This window comes from Euprymna scolopes, chromosome 22 (assembly GCF_053919585.1).
Source record: "Euprymna scolopes isolate OS-2025 chromosome 22, ASM5391958v1, whole genome shotgun sequence".
Classification (NCBI taxonomy): Eukaryota; Metazoa; Mollusca; class Cephalopoda; order Sepiida; family Sepiolidae; genus Euprymna; species Euprymna scolopes.
In genome coordinates, this window is record NC_136503.1 from 43,835,168 (window position 1) to 43,855,603 (window position 20,436).

The 20,436-nt window shown below is 28.7% G+C and overlaps 1 protein-coding gene and 1 long non-coding RNA gene across 3 annotated transcripts in view; one reads left to right on the forward strand and one right to left on the reverse strand.

Annotated features, from left to right (window-relative positions):
* Positions 1 to 20,436, reverse strand: part of LOC145243379 (tRNA-dihydrouridine(20a/20b) synthase [NAD(P)+]-like) — a 340,728-nt gene that overhangs the window by 82,078 nt on the left and 238,214 nt on the right. The window lies entirely within an intron of this gene.
* LOC145243380 (uncharacterized) overlaps positions 6,886 to 20,436 on the forward strand; it is a 28,642-nt gene continuing 15,091 nt past the window's right edge. Inside the window, exon 1 of the long non-coding RNA XR_013862860.1 lies at positions 6,886 to 6,982. This is a non-coding gene — a long non-coding RNA (uncharacterized LOC145243380). The remainder of the gene's footprint in view (positions 6,983 to 20,436) is intronic.

Genomic DNA, 20,436 nt, shown 5'->3' on the forward strand with positions numbered 1-20,436 from the left:
CTCAAAGGTAAAATCGTTGAACTTTGATCCCTTAACAGCCAAATTTCTGGCCGAAAACCGATCACAAAGATTTTCCCAAATCTCAGTACTCTGTATATCAAATTTCGAGTCTGTCGACTGAAAATTGACAGAGTTATTGCGTAGGGAAATGTACACACACATACACAGACACGTTCACTTTTATAGATACACTAGCATTTCAGCCCGGCGTTGCCCGGGTGTTTGGAGGTGTATGTTGAGCAAAAAGAAAAAAACGGTCAATTTTTTTTAACTTTGACCACTATTATGACCCCTTAAAATGTGTTGTTTTGGGCTCAAATCAAGTTATTAAGTTAGATCCATGTCCAAGGAACCTATATCGAAAATTTCAAGTGTTTAGACCCAAAATTGTTTGAGGCGTTTGGTAGAGTTCTCAAAGGTCAAATCGTTGAACTTTGACTCCTTAACAGCCAAATTTCTGTCCGAAAACCAATCACATCGATTTTTCCAAATATCAGTACTCTGTATATCAAATTTCGAGTCTGTAGACTAAAAATTGGCAGATTTATTGCTTCGGAAAAATGTACACAGACAGACAGATACACAGACACGTTCATTTTATAGATAGATAGATTTTTATAACTAGCTGTACGATCCAGCGTTGTTTGGGATTCATTAGTTTCAAAATGTTTTGTAAATACAGTAGAACCCTGAGATCTGGTATTAAAATTACAGTACAGTATATAATACACATGTATATAATCAAATAACATTATAAATAACACCGTAAGGCGGGGAAAATACCGTAATCAGGGTCCGGAAAAACATTGTATTCTACATCGTAACTTGAAAAAACGTATGCTAGGGCCACCGTAAACCGGGGTTCTACTGTATTAAAAGCAAGTAAGGAATGCTAATAGCTAAGATGAGTAACACTCATGCATTAAAATGAGTTTTCTTTGAATGTGATTAGTTAAAGATGGCCATATATTACTACACTGCTGAACCAGATTAAGTTTTTGCATTTTTTTTTTTTTACAGCATGTTGCAAAGTATGTTAGTCTATAGAAAATAATAGGGTAAAACAATAGCAAATGAAAATTGGCTGGTCAAAAAAAACAAAGTTTGATTTGTCAGCTTACATGCTATTTAGGTTCAACTTTTAAAATCCGGGCATCGTAATTTTTATATTTTAAATTATGATTGTTGGAATTACGATTACTGATATTAAAATCTTTTGTGTATGACGGCGGTTCCAAAAGTAAAGCCTCCTATTTTTTTTAACTGAAAAAGTTAAAGAACTATAGAAAAGGGGGGGGGGGGTGTACCAATAAAATGAGCGACCTTTTGTGCTCCAGAATTTATTTTTCTACATAGTCACCACCATTCTCAATGCACTTTTATCAGGAATTCAATGACACATCACTGCTTCTGACACACAGCCATGACAGGGTTTGCTTTTTTTTTTTTTTTTTTTTTTTTTTTTTTTTTTTTATTACATTTTCACCCCAAACAAGGCAAATTGCCACTTTGGTGTAGGGGGCTACTATCAGGGGCAACAACTACTGGGGTACTATGTAGAGATTTGGGCAGCAAGGTGTCGGTTCACGTTACACTTGAACTTCTGCACGTCAGTACTGTTGGGGAAGCAGGGACCTGGAATGGAATTCCAGAGTCTTGCGGTTCTGGGGAAGAAACTATTGGAGTAAAAAGATCTTTTACATCTAGGGACCTCTACAGTGTGGGGGTGGGATCTAGTAGCCTGTCGGGTTTGTCGAGGGTGCTCGCGTCGTGGGGGCACAAGTGATTGCAGTTCATCAGAGCATTCACCACTAAAATACTTGTAGAACAGGCAGAGGGATGCAACATTTCGTCGATGGGACAGAGGCTGAAGCTTAGATGCCAGTTCAGGGCCTATCAGATTTGCGACTCTCTTTTGAACCTTGTCAAGGAGCGAGAGACTAGTAGCAGATGCACCAGCCCAGATGTGGCAGCAATACTCCATACATGGGCGAATGGTGGCCTTATAGAGGTACAGGATACTTTCGGGTGTTAGTAGTTTTCTAGCACGGTAGAGAGAGCCTACCTTTCTTGCAGCGGCCCTGGCAATGCCTTCAATGTAATTGTTCCAACTCATGTTTCCTGTGAACGTTAGGCCAAGGAGTTTGAAAGATGGACTCTCAGATAAAGGGTCGTTGGCCATTGCTATTGGTGGTAGAGAGGGTTTCTTGTAATTATTGAATGAAACTAGTTTAGTCTTGGCAGCATTGAACGCGACCAACCACTTTTGTCCCCATTCCACTACAGATTGGAGGTCTTCCTCTAGTGTTTCTGCCATTTCTTTAGAAATGTGTTCATTCGTCTTCCTGTCGTGTCTGCCATAGAGTGTAGTGTCATCAGCATATATACCCATCTCAGAGGCAATGTTGTCGGGGAGGTCATTTATGAATATCAGGAACAATAGAGGTCCAAGGATAGAACCCTGGGGCACTCCCGCATTTATATCATATTGTTTAGATGTGCGACCGTCGAGGACTACCTGGATTTTTCTCTTATCTAAGAAGGATTTAATTATGTTAAGTATTCTACCAGTGATACCGTAAGATCTAATCTTCCTGAGGAGACCCTCATGCCATACCCTGTCAAAAGCCTTAGATATATCTAGAGCTACCGCTCTGCCTTCCCCCGCTTTGTCCAGTGATTGGTATATACGTTCAGAGATCACGGTGAGGATGTCTGCTGTGGAACGGGCTTGTCTAAATCCATATTGTTTGTCAGTCAGTAGTTTAGCATCTGTAAGATGATGGACTAGAGCATGGTTAATTATGGTCTCAAATATTTTGGCAAAAAGTGGGAGGAGGCTAATGGGGCGATAATTTGATGGGTCTGTCCTTTCGCCAGAATTCTTGAATACTGGTACAACAGAAGCAGTTTTCCAACAGCCCGGAAAGCAAGCTTCATTAAGACATTTGTTGTAGAGTTTGGAGAGAACTGGAGCTACTTCGGCTGAGCACTTTTTTAATAGCACAGCTGGGATAAGATCGGGTCCACATGCTTTTGAGGTGTCAAGGTTTTTTATGATAGCATGCACCTGAGCAGGGGTGGTTTTCAGATCGTCTAGTGTGGCGTCTGTCCGCATAGGAAAGTCAGGTAGGGGGTGGTTGGAAGGGTCCAGTGTGGAGTTTGAGGCAAACCGACTGGCAAGCATGTTAGCCTTGTCGGTTGCTGAGGAGACAACCTCGTGATTGTTGGTTAGTGGGGGAATTGTTGATTGCCCATTATTTACTACACTGTTGTAGATTTTCCAGAAGTCTCGAGTTCCTAGTTTTTGTGCTTCGATGCGCTTTTTAGTGGTTTCCGTAAATTCTCTCTTAGCTGTCGCTATTATAGGGTTTGCTTTCTTAGAGTCTCACATTGTCAATATCTGTAACAGAGAGATGAAACTTTCAAGTCATGAACGCACAGGTTAAGTTATCATAACAATGCAATTTGTATCCGTTCTGATCCATTCGGGCGGAATAAAAAATAGAAGGCATTTCTTTTGGAACGCCCTTTGTAATATATATAAAGAGAATGAAATCGTCGAAGTGAGGAGGTCTATAAAAAGAAGGGGAATGAACAAAATCTCATGACTTTCTAGCTCAACCTAAATTACTCTGTTAACTGTGTATCATTTGTTTGGTAAAAAAAAAATTTCTATCAATAATACTTGTTGGGGGTTATCCCTATTATTTTTTTATGTTCATCTTGATAGTCAAATTACAACAATAATATTATTATTTTTAATATTAATTATTGTAGATATTGATATTATTTCTTTTCCTCTCATTAGGAGGCTCACTGACAAAAAACAGATAAAACTCCTTGAAGTCCGAATTACAAGAAGTTTCCTCAGATTTCTTTGCTTTTTTTTTTTTTTTTTTTAATCATTGTGCAAATCACTTCGTGCTTTCACAACAACTGTGTAAAAAATTTGTATGATAAGCCACCTAAGATTTCCAGTACTCTTTGTGCCGTTTTCGTGGAGATTTGAAAGGTGCTCTTTCTTTCGTCTGTCTTTACTTGTACTTGAGGCGACATTCATCAAAAATGGATTGAACTGACTTCTTCCATATAACACCGCATCAGATGAATACAAACGAAGCACGACGGTTCATAACAACCAAGATAGTAATAGGCAGCCAGTTCCAGGACAAGTGGCAAACACTGTAGACCTATAGACTAGAGCTAGGTTCGCATGTTTGTTTTGATGGTGTGCAATCACGTCTTCAGCTGGCCAATACAATTTATGAATACTTTGTATGCTACCAACTCATATTAACGCCACCACATTTTGGACCGGGGGCAGAGGGGGATTATGGGAATTTTTTTACATATCTACACTGGCAAGAGTGTACTAAGAATAAACTGTTACCAGTGGGAAGAGTTCACAGGTAGAATCAGAGGGAGGGCAATGTTGGGAATAAGATGCGGACATGATATTATGAAGAACGAAAGCGAGGAAGAAAAGTTAGATTTTGAGAACACACCAATTCGGAAAATTAAAGCGAATAGTTGCTGGCAAAATATCATATCAACAACAAAATTGTTGAAAATCACATACGACGGTGGTGGGTGCTGATCTATGTCTATTCATCTATATATCTATAGTAGTTACTTAGAGTAATGTAATTGTCTCTCTCCTTCATAAAGAAGCGTAAATTATACTTGTGATTATTTAATATTTCTTTCTCAATAAACCTCCATTTCCACAATCTGTGTTATCTTAATTTTTCTTCTATAACTCAATGAGTCTAGATGCACAATAACGAAATAATGGGACAGCCTGAGAAGGGAAAAAATAATAAAGAATCAACACGGTTATGAGGAGGAAAGTACAAGGGGCTATACAATACATTCAACATCAGGGAGGAGGCAATGTAACAAACATAACATAAACCCAACTAGAAATACAAAAAGAACATTACACAAATCTAAAAGAACTGAAACTGTTTATTTTGCCTGTGATACTTTTGAATAGAAAGCACAACCTAAATACTAATTGGAAATAATTAAGTTTTTTTATATGAAATGCAGTTTGGTTTTATGCCTGGGTAAAGTATTACTCATGCTATATTTATCCTGTGACAAATGCGAGAGAAGTATCTTGGTAAGAATAAGAACCTGTATTTTGCTTTTGTGGACTGGGAGACAGTTTTTAGAGTGTCAAGAGATGTTGCATGATGCGCTTTGCATAAATTAAGGGTAAGCAAGTTGTTGGCAAAACTTGTGTTCAAATTTAGTGTCAGCTTTTATGTTTAAGTGAGAGCACATCAGAGATCTATATTGAGTCTGTTGGTTTTTTTTTTGTTTTTGTTTTTTCAGTTGTGTCTCAGAAGCATTGTTTAAAGAGTTTCGCGTTATCCAGAGGAGATGATTTATTTTAATGATTTAATGATTGTTGATGAAACAATGAAAGATTCAGTTGTTAAGTTGGAGACTTGAAGAAATGCTAAGAAAAGTAAAGGTTTGATAGCAATTGTTACAAAGTCTAAAGTGATGATCAGTGGGTGTAGTGTTGGAAAAAAAACATCAGTCCTTTAATGGCATCATCTACACAGTTTTTAAGACTTACATATTCTCTTCCTCCTTTCCTTTCGTTTTTACACAGAGTCGATCCGTATCAGCCTTTGGATGCAAAGCCATGTGCATGGTCACTAGTTTCCTGGTTCTATGATCCAGGTATCTGAGTTCTTCTATTGTCCAGTTTATGAAGGGTCCAGAGTGTCTTACTAGAGAATTTCAAGATACTTATACTTTTTATCAAGTTTCTATTATATATTTATTATTTATTTTATCCTTTAGTTCTTACATTCCAGTAGTGATATCTCTGACAAAGGAGGAAGAAATGACCTTGAAATAGTATTTTTTTAGCTCCTTACATCAAATGACTTCATGCCTTGCCAGCAATTATTTCCATAAAAATAATAACAATTATTGTATATATATATATATATATATATATATATATATATATATATATATATATATATCTTATTATTAACATATAATTCCCTTACGTTTCCCAGTGAAGTAGCCAAAAGTACTAGAAAATATTGAAAATAAAATCATTCACACATCATTTGGGAATTTCCATTGTTCCTTCATTGCAAGAAACAAATATTATTCATCGGAATACAAGAAAAAAAAAAGAGTTTCTTGTCGGGTTTTCTATACAAAAACACATGTGCATACATATGTGCGTATATGAGTGTGCAGGCACATGTGGATGGCTAGTCACCGAATATAAAAACAAGACCCAATAACAAGTGGACGAACATAAAATATTGCTATAACTGGTGACATAGAATAAGGGCTCCTTCAATGAACCGTCGATCTCTCATACATATGAAAGAGATGCTACTAGAATATTTGTACCTTCGCTGGCACTATAAATAATCTTCTAAGAAGTATCTGCCTAAGCTTCATTGAGACTAATAATTTACAACCAGTTTAGGAGTCATTTATTGCGGAGATCACTGTCATCATCTGACACAACAAATAACCAAGAAGCATAAAATATTGGTTCGTTGTTGAGTTTTACGACACATCAACCTTTTATCATCATCATCATCATTTGGTTTTGGTATTTATGGTGCTGCAAACGTCCTGGACTCTGGGTATTGTCCCATGCCTGCTCTCTATGTGATCTGATCCAAACGGTTGATACCAGTCACGCTGCAAGCACTTTGCATTCACTCAAACCATGCATTATTTGGTTTTCCATGCATCTTTATGCATGGGTATCCATGCATATTATCAAGTTGAAGCAAAAGTTGGCACGCTGTACATGGCAAAATGACAAGAGATGCTGCACCCCAAATCTCACAAATACTAAACTTCTGACAGAGCATGGCTGAAGGGATTCTTTCTCCTAGTTGGCTGTTATGCTAAAGCCATTGCAACTCAGAAACGTTTGGGGACCATGTTTTACTTCCATGCAAGATGGAGGATCCAAGCACAGGTAAAAAAAAAACCTTACTCCATCATCTCAATTTACATGTGTGCTTTGTATATGAAAGAGTTGTAAATTAATTGGTTTTGCAGGTGTATATTTTATAGTCTGTATTAAATTTAAACCTTAGGTGTGACACTGATAGTAACTACCACTAAGGGCTGACTTCACACACACCAAAGCTCTGAAATTGAGGCCTCACCACAAGATGCAAATTCATGTCATAGCCAGGCCAAGTAAACATATGGAAGCCTTCATTCTATAAAAACTAGATAAAATGTGTAACGCACATCGGCTGACACCTTTTTTCTTTTCTTGCAGATTCAAATGTGCTCAGATAATGTTATCGAGATAGCCAAAGAAAAATGGAGAAACATTAGTATCGTTTGAAAGAAAGAATAAAAAGAAACACGCCTCCAAGCAACAGACACAACAGGAGTCGTCAATTTAGCATGGATTACACTCTTCTCTCCATTCAGAGCTAATGTGGGTCACTAGATAATTAGGATACATAAACACCAAATTATATATTATAGTGATGGGACGATTCTAATATTTTTCCCCAATTCTGTACTAAATTCACAGTTCCGATACAATTACCAATTCCGATTACTTATAAATCTCTAAATATTTAACTATATAGTTGTATTTTTTCTCGAATCAACGTAAAAACACACATGTTAAATGTGCAAATATTTTTCTAAACGTAAAAATGTACTTGTTGGGGACGATCTATCGATTTTAGCTTCACTGGTGGTTTCAAATCAATCAATATTTATTATTTTATCATTATTACCAGCAATGGAAGATTTAGCTTTAAACAAAACCAAATAAAAAGGACAGTTAAAAGAATCGTTTTGGCATCAGTACAAATTTTTCCGATACCCTCAAATATTCCGATTTTTCGGATTCCCAATTCCAACACCAATATATATATATTTCCATTAAGACACCTTTTTTTACTCTTTTTCACCTCAAATCAGGCCATTTACCAGTTGGACATAAGGAACTACTCTTTAGGATCATGTCTAATAGGGACTATGGGGAATTGAGCAGTGAGATGTCTGTTTGCATTACACTTAAAACTTCAGTAGGTTAGTACAGTCATGAAAGTAGGAAACAGGGAGGGAATTCCAAAGTCTAGCAGTCCAAAGGAAGAACTAATAGGAATAGTTTTTCCGAATAGGCTTTCCGGCATCTAGGGACTTCAGTAATGGGAGGATATTTTGTTGTTTGCCGCGAGTATGTAGGTCGAGGAGGCACAAGTACTAGGAGTTCATTGGAGCACATTCTATCACATCACTTGTAAAACAGACATAGGGATGTAACAATTTGCTCAAGAATTAGATATGTTCATATATATGTTAGAAAAAATTAGATATGTTCATATATATGTTAGTAAAAAAAATAGATATGTTCATATATATGTTAGAAAAAATTAGATATGTTCATATATATGTTAATAAAAATTAGATATGTTCATATATATGTTAGAAAAAATTAGATATGTTCATATATATGTTAGTAAAAAAAATAGATATGTTCATATATATGTTAGAAAAAATTAGATATGTTAATATATATGTTAATAAAAATTAGATATGTTCATATATATGTTAGTAAAAAAATTAGATATGTTCATATATATGTTAGAAAAAATTAGATATGTTCATATATATGTTAGAACAAATTAGATATGTTCATATATATGTTAGAAAAAATTAGATATGTTCATATATATGTTAGTAAAAAAAATAGATATGTTCATATATATGTAAGAAAAAATTAGATATGTTCATATATATGTTAATAAAAATTAGATATGTTCATATATATGTTAGAAAAAATTAGATATGTTCATATATATGTTAGAAAAAATTAGATATGTTCATATATGTTAGAAAAAATTAGATATGTTCATATATATGTTAGAAAAAATTAGATATGTTCATATATATGTAAGAAAAAATTAGATATGTTCATATATATGTTAGAAAAAATTAGATATGTTCATATATATGCTAGAAAAAATTAGATATGTTCATATATATGTTAGAACAAATTAGATATGTTCATATATATGTTAGAAAAAATTAGATATGTTCATATATATGTTAGAAAAAATTAGATATGTTCATATATATGTTAGAAAAAATTAGATATGTTCATATATATGTTAGAAAAAATTAGATATGTTCATATATATGTTAGAAAAAATTAGATATGTTCATATATATGTAAGAAAAAATTAGATATGTTCATATATATGTTAGAAAAAATTATATATGATCATATATATGTTAGAAAAAATTAGATATGTTCATATATATGTTAGAAAAAATTAGATATGTTCATATATATGTTAGAAAAAATTAGATATGTTCATATATATGTAAGAAAAAATTAGATATGTTCATATATATGTTAGAAAAAATTAGATATGTTCATATATATATGTTAGAAAAAATTAGATATGTTCATATATATGTTAGAAAAAATATGATATGTTCATATATATGTTAGAAAAAATTAGATATGTTCATATATATGTAAGAAAAAATTAGATATGTTCATATATATGTTAGAAAAAATTAGATATGTTCATATATATGTTAGAAAAAATTAGATATGTTCATATATATGTTAGAAAAAATTAGATATGTTCATATATATGTTAGAAAAAATTAGATATGTTCATATACATGTCAGAAAAAATTAGATATGTTCATATATATGTTAGAAAAAATTAGATATGTTCATATATATGTTAGAAAAAATTAGATATGTTCATATATATGTTAGAAAAAATTAGATATGTTCATATATATGTTAGAAAAAATTAGATATGTTCATATATATGTTAGAAAAAATTCTAACCCGTTGAGTTTGAGTAAAATTGTGTGAATCAGAAAAAAAGAGTTTGAATCTTAAATTGGAAGCCATGTTTAATTTCAGAAGTGTTCCCAGTGGTTAGTTATTCTATATAAGTCCTGGATATGAAGAATTTTCAGGGGGTTGCTGTTCTGTACAGGTTCAAGCAAAGAGTAAAAGACCCTTTTCGTGTTGACATGAAAAAATTATGTGCTGGAATGCTAAAAGATTAAATTTTTATTAAGCAATTATGGTTTCTGATTGGTTGATAACAGAACGGGAATTAATTTTATTCGTCAGTTTCTATCAGCATCGATTATAAATAGAACCTCCCAACTTTCAGGGAGCATACCCTATTATTAATTGTTAAGTTTGCAGGTTGAAACAAGTAACGTAGAAAGCAATACAAATGACGACTCAAAAAACAAAGGTAGATCAAATAAGAAGTGTATTAGGAAAAGGTATATTTACAGGATATTTACATAATGGTGTCAAATAAGAGAGTCTTTGCTGGAGAAACATATCTGCTCTCGGCGGCCTTCGGTGGCTTCTGGTGAACACACACTCAGACTAACTGAGTCTTCCTATTTATGTGTAATTACTATCCACATATGCAAATGAATGTGTGCCACCACAACATTAATAAAAAAAATATTGCAACAGATTGCAACACAAGTTATTTTTTAAATAAAGGAAAAATCTAAAATTGCCTTTCTGTCCGGATTAAATAATTTTACTACTCCTGTGATATTTCCTTTTATTATACATGTCTACTAAAAAATTTAGATGTTCTTATCTTGTGTGCATGTTTGTATCATATAACCCTGTATACTGGATGACGTCAGAGGGATGACATAATTACGCCACTATTCATCCTTTATGCAATATATATATATATATATATATATATATATATATATATATATATTGATAATAATTATGAGAGTGAAGAGGTTGAAGAGAAGAGAAAGGAATAAGATAGAAAGAGATATTTAATAAATATAACAAACACTAACCAAACAGTTCATCGGTGGGTGTGTATATATATATATATATATCTTTCTACCATTATATAAAACTGTGTGTGTGTGTGTGTGTGTGTGTGTGTGTGTGTGTGTGTGTGTGTGTGTGTGTGTGAGTCCCTTCCTCATAGGTTTGGAAACAGCTAAGCCTTTCTTTTGCAAATTTCACACAACGGTAATTTATAAGTCTGGCAGTGTTATTGGATATGTTTTGTACAGAAATTCATCAGATAAGCATCGAAAATCCAATCCTAAAAATATCTTTTTTCTTATAATTAAAAAAAAAAAAGAAAAGAATTTTACAGAGGAATATTTTACGTTACATCAGTAAGGGAGATAATACATCTCAGCAAATCATTTCTTCTTAAAAAACAGAATTATTGACATCTGGAGATATAGTGCAGTGGTAGAGTATTTAACTACAGATCGAATGATCCCCTGTTTAAGCTCGGATGTACTTCACCGTTTTATTTTAATTTTTTCTTATTAATGAGTTCAATTTATGATAAAAGAAAAAGTGCCATTTAAAGTCGCTGCAAATCACTTCTTCATTAACATATTTTAAAACTAAACATTCATCATCAAGCCCAAATATCAGATGACGTGATATTGTAAACAAACACAGACGGAATTTGATGAACGATATTATCAATATTATTATTATTATTTTATTTTATTTTTTTTTTGCGAATTAGGCCACCGGGCAAATCATTCCTCATATATTCAATAGAGGATTGATTCTATAATAATACATACGCAATCTGCATGAATTAAAATACCATGTTTAAACGTATTGTATGACTGGGCAACGCCAGGCGTCCAGCTAGCATGTATGTGTATATATATATATATATATATATATATATATATATAAGTAAATATAAATGGTAAAAAAAACCAGAAAAATGTGCTCAATACTACTATTAAGTGAAAAATATTTTTATTACCGTTTTTTGGTCTGCTTAGTTACATATGTTTCCACTGCCAGAATCGAATTAACAATCCAATAGTTTCTTCAGACTTGGTAGGGTCTGCCAAGTCTGGAGAAACTATCGGATCATTAATTCGATTCTGGTAGTGGAAACATATGTAAGTAAGCAGATCAAAAAATGGTGATAAACACACACACACACACACACACACACTTCAGATGAGAATGGTGTCATTTGTTTTTGTGGCTTGTCTACAATTAATGCTAACGACTTCCATTAATGATATTTATTGCATTCCTTGTGTAAATTTTGTTTGCAAAGGTTGTTAGCACTAATTGTATCCACAATCCACAAAACAAGCTAATTCTATACGAGTTGAACATTGTATAAAACAGTATGTAGAGCTTTTATTTTCAATGTTGCCCCTATTTTTTTTAACTCTGCAGTTGACTTATCAAATTAATATTTTTTTAAAAAGAATTTTGAAAGTTAAATTTTATTATTCATTGTCTTTTGATCATTAAAATTTAATTATTACAGTATTATTACAGTATGATTGGATTATTAAAATTTAATTATTCCAATATACTTTGGTAATTAAAATATAATTATTACATTATTGTTGGATTATTAAAATTTAATTAGACGGTATAATTTGCTAACTAAAATTTAATTATTACAGTATCATTTGGTAATTAAAATTAAATTATTACAGTATCGTTTGATCATTAAAATTTTATTATCGTTTGTATCATTAAACAGTATCGTTTGGTCATTAAAATTTAATTATTATAGTATCATTTGGTAATTAAAATTTAATTATTAAATTATCGTTTGATCATTAAAATTTTATTATCGTTTGTATCATTAAACAGTATCGTTTAGTCATTAAAATTTTAGAAAATTCTGTATTTTAGCTTATTTGTTTTCATTTTTTTTAGGAGTTTGACTGAGGACAAGTAAATGCAATCACGAAATTTTCTCTGGAAATGAACGTTAATCCTTTGTAAATAAAATGTTTATTGTTTTCATTTATTTCAATAATTTATGACAAAAACTGTTTTTAAAAAAATCACACATTTTGCCACTAGTGACAATTTTGAATTATTTAAAAATGATACTTTATCTAAAAAAACTCTTTGAAAAAAAAACACACATTTTCAAATAATTATTAATTTCCTTGATTTCAGAATTTTATTTCCTTAATTTGTCCATTTAAAAAAAAATATTGCAAATTGACTATTTCAATTTATTTCTAAATTCAATAAAAATATAACAAACTGACTGTTTTCATTTATTTTGAGATCGTAATTAAAAAAAAAGTGTTTGTTAGTCCATAATTAATGTTTTTTTTTTTTGTTTTTTTTTGCAAATAACTATATTTTCTTCTTTGCTGTCTTACACACGTTTTGCAACCCATGACAAAAAAACATACTATCGTTGGTTACGAATATATATATATATATATATATATATATATATATATATATATATATTACAGTTTTTAAAAGGACAAGCGGAGTCATTAGAATTTGGGGGAAGATCGATGCAGGGGGAAAAAAATAGACACTAAAAATAGTCAAAAGACTATTCGACTAAATTATATATATATATATATATATATATATATATATATATATATGTATATATATATATACATGTATACATATATATGTGTATATATGTATATATATATATAAATGTGCATATATATGTATATATATATAAATATGAATATGTATATGTATATATATATATATATATATATATATATATATATATATATATATATATATATATATATGTATATATATAAATATGTATATGTATATATGTCTGTCTGTATATATATATGTATAATAATTCCACATCTGGCCTAATAAAACATAGAATTTCAATGCACAAATATTCTTTTAAAAATAACTCTCTGTCAAACCAAACTACTCTATCCAAGTATATTTGGCAACTCAAGAATAACAATATTTCTTTCAAGTTGAAATGGCAAGTAATTGAATCTTGCAAACCATATAAACCAGGAGATAAATTCTGTGCACTATGTACAAAAGAGACCCTAAAAATTTTGAAATATGAAGATATAAAAAATACAACCACCCTATTAAATTCAAGAGAGGAACTAATCTTCACATGCAGTCATAAACGTTGGTTTAAATTTAATAAATATAAACCACCTTAAATCATTAAAAATTACTTATTAGTAAAAATAGATTACAATATTTTTTTTATTATTCTTTAATAAATTAAGTTAGACTAATTATCTCTCTTGCATTCTTTAATTAAAGAAATATGACTAATTATCCCTCTTGCATTATTTAATTATACAAATAACATTATCCTCCTATTTCTTTCGAATTCTAAACCTTGGCGTCCTTTAATCAAAAGTATGCTAAGGGAAATAAATTATTACACAAGCGTTCTTTTTGAAAATTTATCATTTCATGAGCTGAAAAGCGATAGCAACCATCTATATGAGTACTTTAACCATAGTTCCTGATTTCAAAAGGCGAAAAATTAAAAGGTAAATATTTGTACGTATGTTTTTATGTATATATGTGTATATCTATGTATATGTATATATGTGTGTATTTTTTCATATATATGCATGTATGTATTTGTGTATATATGTATGTATAATAGTGTACTTAAACCAAATTTATATTTATAATTTTACTCTATTTTATTTCTATCTCTAACCAATATAAATTTTCTTATCAAGTTTAAATCCATACCTTTATTTTAATTTTTTCCAGATACATCTGCCTTACTTTTAATGCTAGGTTTATTTATGGTGTCTTTTACATTTAATAAAAACCCTTCCCAATATTTGCTGATGAGGAAACCTTGTTTGTTAAAAAACTATATGTAATAATCATTGTCCGTAACTTGATGTCTACCACAATAAAAACACTGTTTTCCGAAAAGATCGTACAAATAATTGATTTTGTTGTTGTTCCTTCTTAGGAAACGGATTTTTAATTTAATTATAAGTTGATTTTTAAATTATCAATCACATTACTACATATTAAATTAGGATATTTACCTATCGAGCTTATTATATATCTAAATTACGAGCACTTTTTCTTTCCCTGTATTTTAATTAAACTAGTAATTTTACTATTATATTAAAATAGACTCTGCTCTTTAGACTATTGTTCTAATCTCCTTTAAATATGTATATATATATGTATATATATACATATATGTATATATATATACACATATATATATGTATATATATACATATATGTATATATAAATATATGTATATACATATACGTATATGTATATACATATACATATATGTATATATATATACATACATATATGTATATATATATATATACATATGTATATGTATATATATGTATATATACATATACGTATATATATACATATATGTATATATATATACATATATACATATCTGTAAATATATATACATATATATACATATATGTATATATCTATATATATATGTATATATATACATATGCATGTATATATATACATATATGTATATATATACATATAAATACATATATATGTATATATATATACATATATGTATATATATACATATAAATACATATATATGTATATATATACATATATATACATATATGTATATATCTATACATATATATGTATATACATACATATATGTATATATATACATATATATATACATATATGTATATATCTATACATATATATGTATATACATACATATATGTATATATATACATATGAATGTATATATATACATATATATGTATATATATACATATGAATGTATATATATACATATATGTATATATACATATATTTATATATAAATATATGTATATATATACATATATATACATATATGTATATATATACATATATATATATACATATATGTATATATATATACATATATATATACATATATATACATATATGTATATATATGCATATATATATACATATATGTATATATACATATATATATGCATATATACATATATATATACATATATATATACATATATGTATACATACATATATATACATATATATATACATATATGTATATATATACATATATGTATATATATATACATATATGTATATATACATATATGTATATATATACATATATGTATATATATACATATGTATATATATACATATGTATATATATACATATATGTATATATATATACATATATGTATATATATATACATATATGTATATATACATATATGTATATATATACATATATGTATATATATACATATGTATATATATACATATATATATATACGTATGTATATATATATATACATATATATACATATATTTATATATATACATATATATATATACATATACATATATATACATATATGTATATATATACATATATATACATATATGTATATATATGTATATATATATACATATATATATACATATATATATACATATATGTATATATATACATATATATATACATATATATATACATATATGTATATATATATACATATGTAAATATATACATATATATATACATATATATATACACATATGTAAATATATACATATATATATACATATATATATATATTCATATGTATATATATACATATATGTATATACATATATGTATATATACATATATGTATATGTATATATACATATATGTATATATATATACATATATGTATATATATACATATATGTATATATATACATATATGTATATATATACAGATATGTATATATATACATATGTATATATATATACATATGTATATATATACATATATATATACATGTATGTATATATACATATGTATATATATATACATATGTATATATATACATATATATATACATGTATGTATATATACATATATATACATATATACATATATATATACATATATGCATATATATACATATATATACATATATGTATATATATACATATATACATATATATTCATATATGTATATATATATACATATATATACATATATGTATATATATACATATATGTATATATATACATATATGTATATATATACATATATATACATATCTGTATATATATACATATATATATACATATAGGTATATATATACATATATGTATATATATACATATATGTATATATATACATATATATACATATATGTATATATATACATATATATACATATATGTATATATATACATATATATATATATATACATATATATACATATATGTATATATATATATATACATACATGTATATATATATACATATATGTATATATATATACATAAATGTATATATATACATATATGTATATATATATACATACATGTATATATATACATATATGTATACATATATACATACATGTATATATATACATATATGTATACATATATACATACATGTATATATATATATATATATATATATATATATATATATATATATATATATATATATACGTTTTATTTTTTATTACCGTATCTTTCTGTTAAGTTACATTATTGTTTCAGCTACCCGGCCGTTTTTTTTTTTTTTGGCCGTTTGTAGCTTCCTCAGACTTTTTCAGAAGTTTCTGTAAAAGTCTGAGGAAGCTACAGACGGCCAAAAAAAACAGCCGGGTAGCTGAAACAATAATGTAACTTAACAGAAAGATACGGTAATAAAAAATAAAACACATAATATCTATACAACAGTATTGAGCACATTCTTCAGTTTTTATTAATTACCATTTATACTTATATATATATATATATATATATATATATATATATATATATATATATATTTATTTATTTATTTATTTAAGTAGTTTTATTTTATTTATCTATTCATTTTTTAGTTATCTTCTTATTTACTTTATTTGTTTACTTTTCTTCTTCTTTCTTTTCGATACGAGCGCGTCTTAAGTCAAAGAATATGTGAAACGCAACCGTTAAACCTTCAAATGACACGTGAAATGGGTAATCCGTTGATCGAAACAGGAGACGCTAAATTATCTAACGTCTACTTTTTTATTGTATTGAACAGTTTATTTAAATGTAATTCAGATAATAAGACCTTATATCAGCGAGGAGGGGGGAACGATACACGAAAAAGTCGTCTCAATAGGAAGGCCCTGAAATGGTTCATATTCTCTCCTGATGACCCAACATTATCTGGAGACAAAAATGAAATACTTCACAAGTGAAAACACCTGAAAAACATAATTATATACAAGCCTACAAGATGAGCTGTTTCTTTAAAAACAATATCTTCTGTTGTCCACTTACTTCGTAGTGAGTTTCTGTTACTGTTCCCGTGGCAAATATATATATATATATATATATATATATATATATATATATATATATATATATATATATATATATATTAGCTGTACTCTGCCATGCGTTGCTGTGGCTTAATTTCGTGTAATGGAAAATTCTAATAAAAAGAGAAAATGCATGTTTCTTATATTCTTAGTACAGCAATCCACTCCAAAAAGTAAAAAAAAAAAAGGTGAAAATAAAAAAAAATATGGTACTCTTGCAGAATTGGATCCAGATCCTCGGGAGTTACCATCAATCATGGCTTGGGCTCGACCAACATTCAGTGGATTATGCCGAAAGTTGCTAAACCATTGAAATGCTTAATAGTTTTCCTTTTTATTGTATTCAAAAATGTGAGTTTTTAATTATTATTTGGGTGGGGGGGGTTACTATACACAGATTCGAAAAAGTTGTTCAAAAACGAATAAATGAAAGCAAAAGTAAGGTAAATTACGTTTCTATCTAACTGGATAATTTTTTAGTGTTTTTATTTAATGTAAAATGTTTAATCGGCTCAAAAACGCAGTGTTTATCTATGTATTTGAAAAAGACGAATGGTCGCGGACTCTGTTGAATACGTTAAGTTTGGGAATATCAGTTAAAAACTATACAAAACAATGTCAGACACCTACTGATTATATGTTATTGTGACATAGGCTGACATATTCGGTGGGTTTCTGATAGTATTTTGTATAGTTTTTTAGTTTTAAATCATTTTCTCAAACTTAACATCATCAACAAGTGTCATCACCGTTTGTATTTTTCAAATACACTGATAAACACTGTTCTTCGAGCTGACTAAACGTTATAGTAAATAAAACGGGTTTGTATTACTAAGCACAGAAACGAAAAAGTTGTTGAAAAATAAATATAACAAATAAATGTTATCAAAGGCAAGATAAGTTACTTTTCTACCTAACTGGATAAGATTTTAGTGTTTTTATTTAGTGTAAAATGTTTAATCGGTTTGAAAAAATGTAGTGTTTATCTGTATATTTGAAAAATACAAATGGCGGCAGACTGTTGAACACATTAACTTTTGGAAAATGAGTTAAAACTAAAAAACTATACAAAATACTGTCAGGAACTCACTCAATATATGTTACTATGACATAGGCAGACATGTATTCAGTGGTTTTTAACAGTATTTTGTATAGTTTTTTTTAGTTTTAACTCATTTTCCCAAACCTAAGGTGTTGACACAGTCTGCCGCCATTTGTAATTTTCAAATATAACAGTAAACGCTGTGTTTTTTGAGCCGAATAAAAATTTTGCATTAAAAAAACAAAAAAATTATCCATTTCGGTAATAAAGTAATATATCTTGCCTTTGATAATATTTGTTAATAAGGTCACGTGAGTCGATTAATGGGTGATAATGCACTTACTGATCCGCGCTATTTTTTTAAATCGTATTTCCAAGCTTAATTAAAGTTTTGTTTTTTTGGTATTTTTTTAGATTAGGTCCACCTCCACAATTTTCTTTTAAATGACTTTTAAAGGTTTCCGACTATGCTGAATACAGAAATCACATTGAAATTTTGCAGAAATAAGTAGTTATCGAGATATAGGTAGTTGTTTTATGCATTGTATTCTTTGGCGGCCATCTTTGTTACGTGCATAGATTTGTTTATGACGCGCGCATGCATGTAAAAAAGACGGCTGCCAGAGATTACAATGCATTATACAAATTTTTAATATCTCGATAACTACTTATTTCTGCAAAATGTCAATGCAATTTCCGTATTAAGCATAGTCGAAAACATACAAAAGTCGTCATTTAAAAGAAAATTGTGGAGGTGGACCTAATCTAAAAATTTACCGTTTTTTTTTTCATTCAATTGTAAGGTTAAAGTACAGAATAGGTACAAAACACCCTCTTCTCCCAATGTTAAGAATGGCTTTTTAAATAATAACGTTATTATTTCAGCACGGATCAATAAGTGCACGACTACCCAATTTCTTTATAAGCATTCATATTTTCTTATATAAAAACAACTTCCGTAAAAAAAAAAGAAAAAACGTGCACTTTCAATCTTTGTTAAAAAAAGGTTTTCGTGAAAAAAAAAAAAATACGGTAAAAAAAGCAAAGAACAAAACGTTAATCGGTATTCATGCAGAGAGTGATCCTTGCTGAAATAATAACGTTATTATTTAAAAGGCCATTCTTAACATGGGGAGGGGGTTTTGTACCTATTCTGTACTTTAACCTTACAATTGAATAAAAAACATCATAAAACTTTAATTAAACGTGGAAATGCGATTTAAAAAA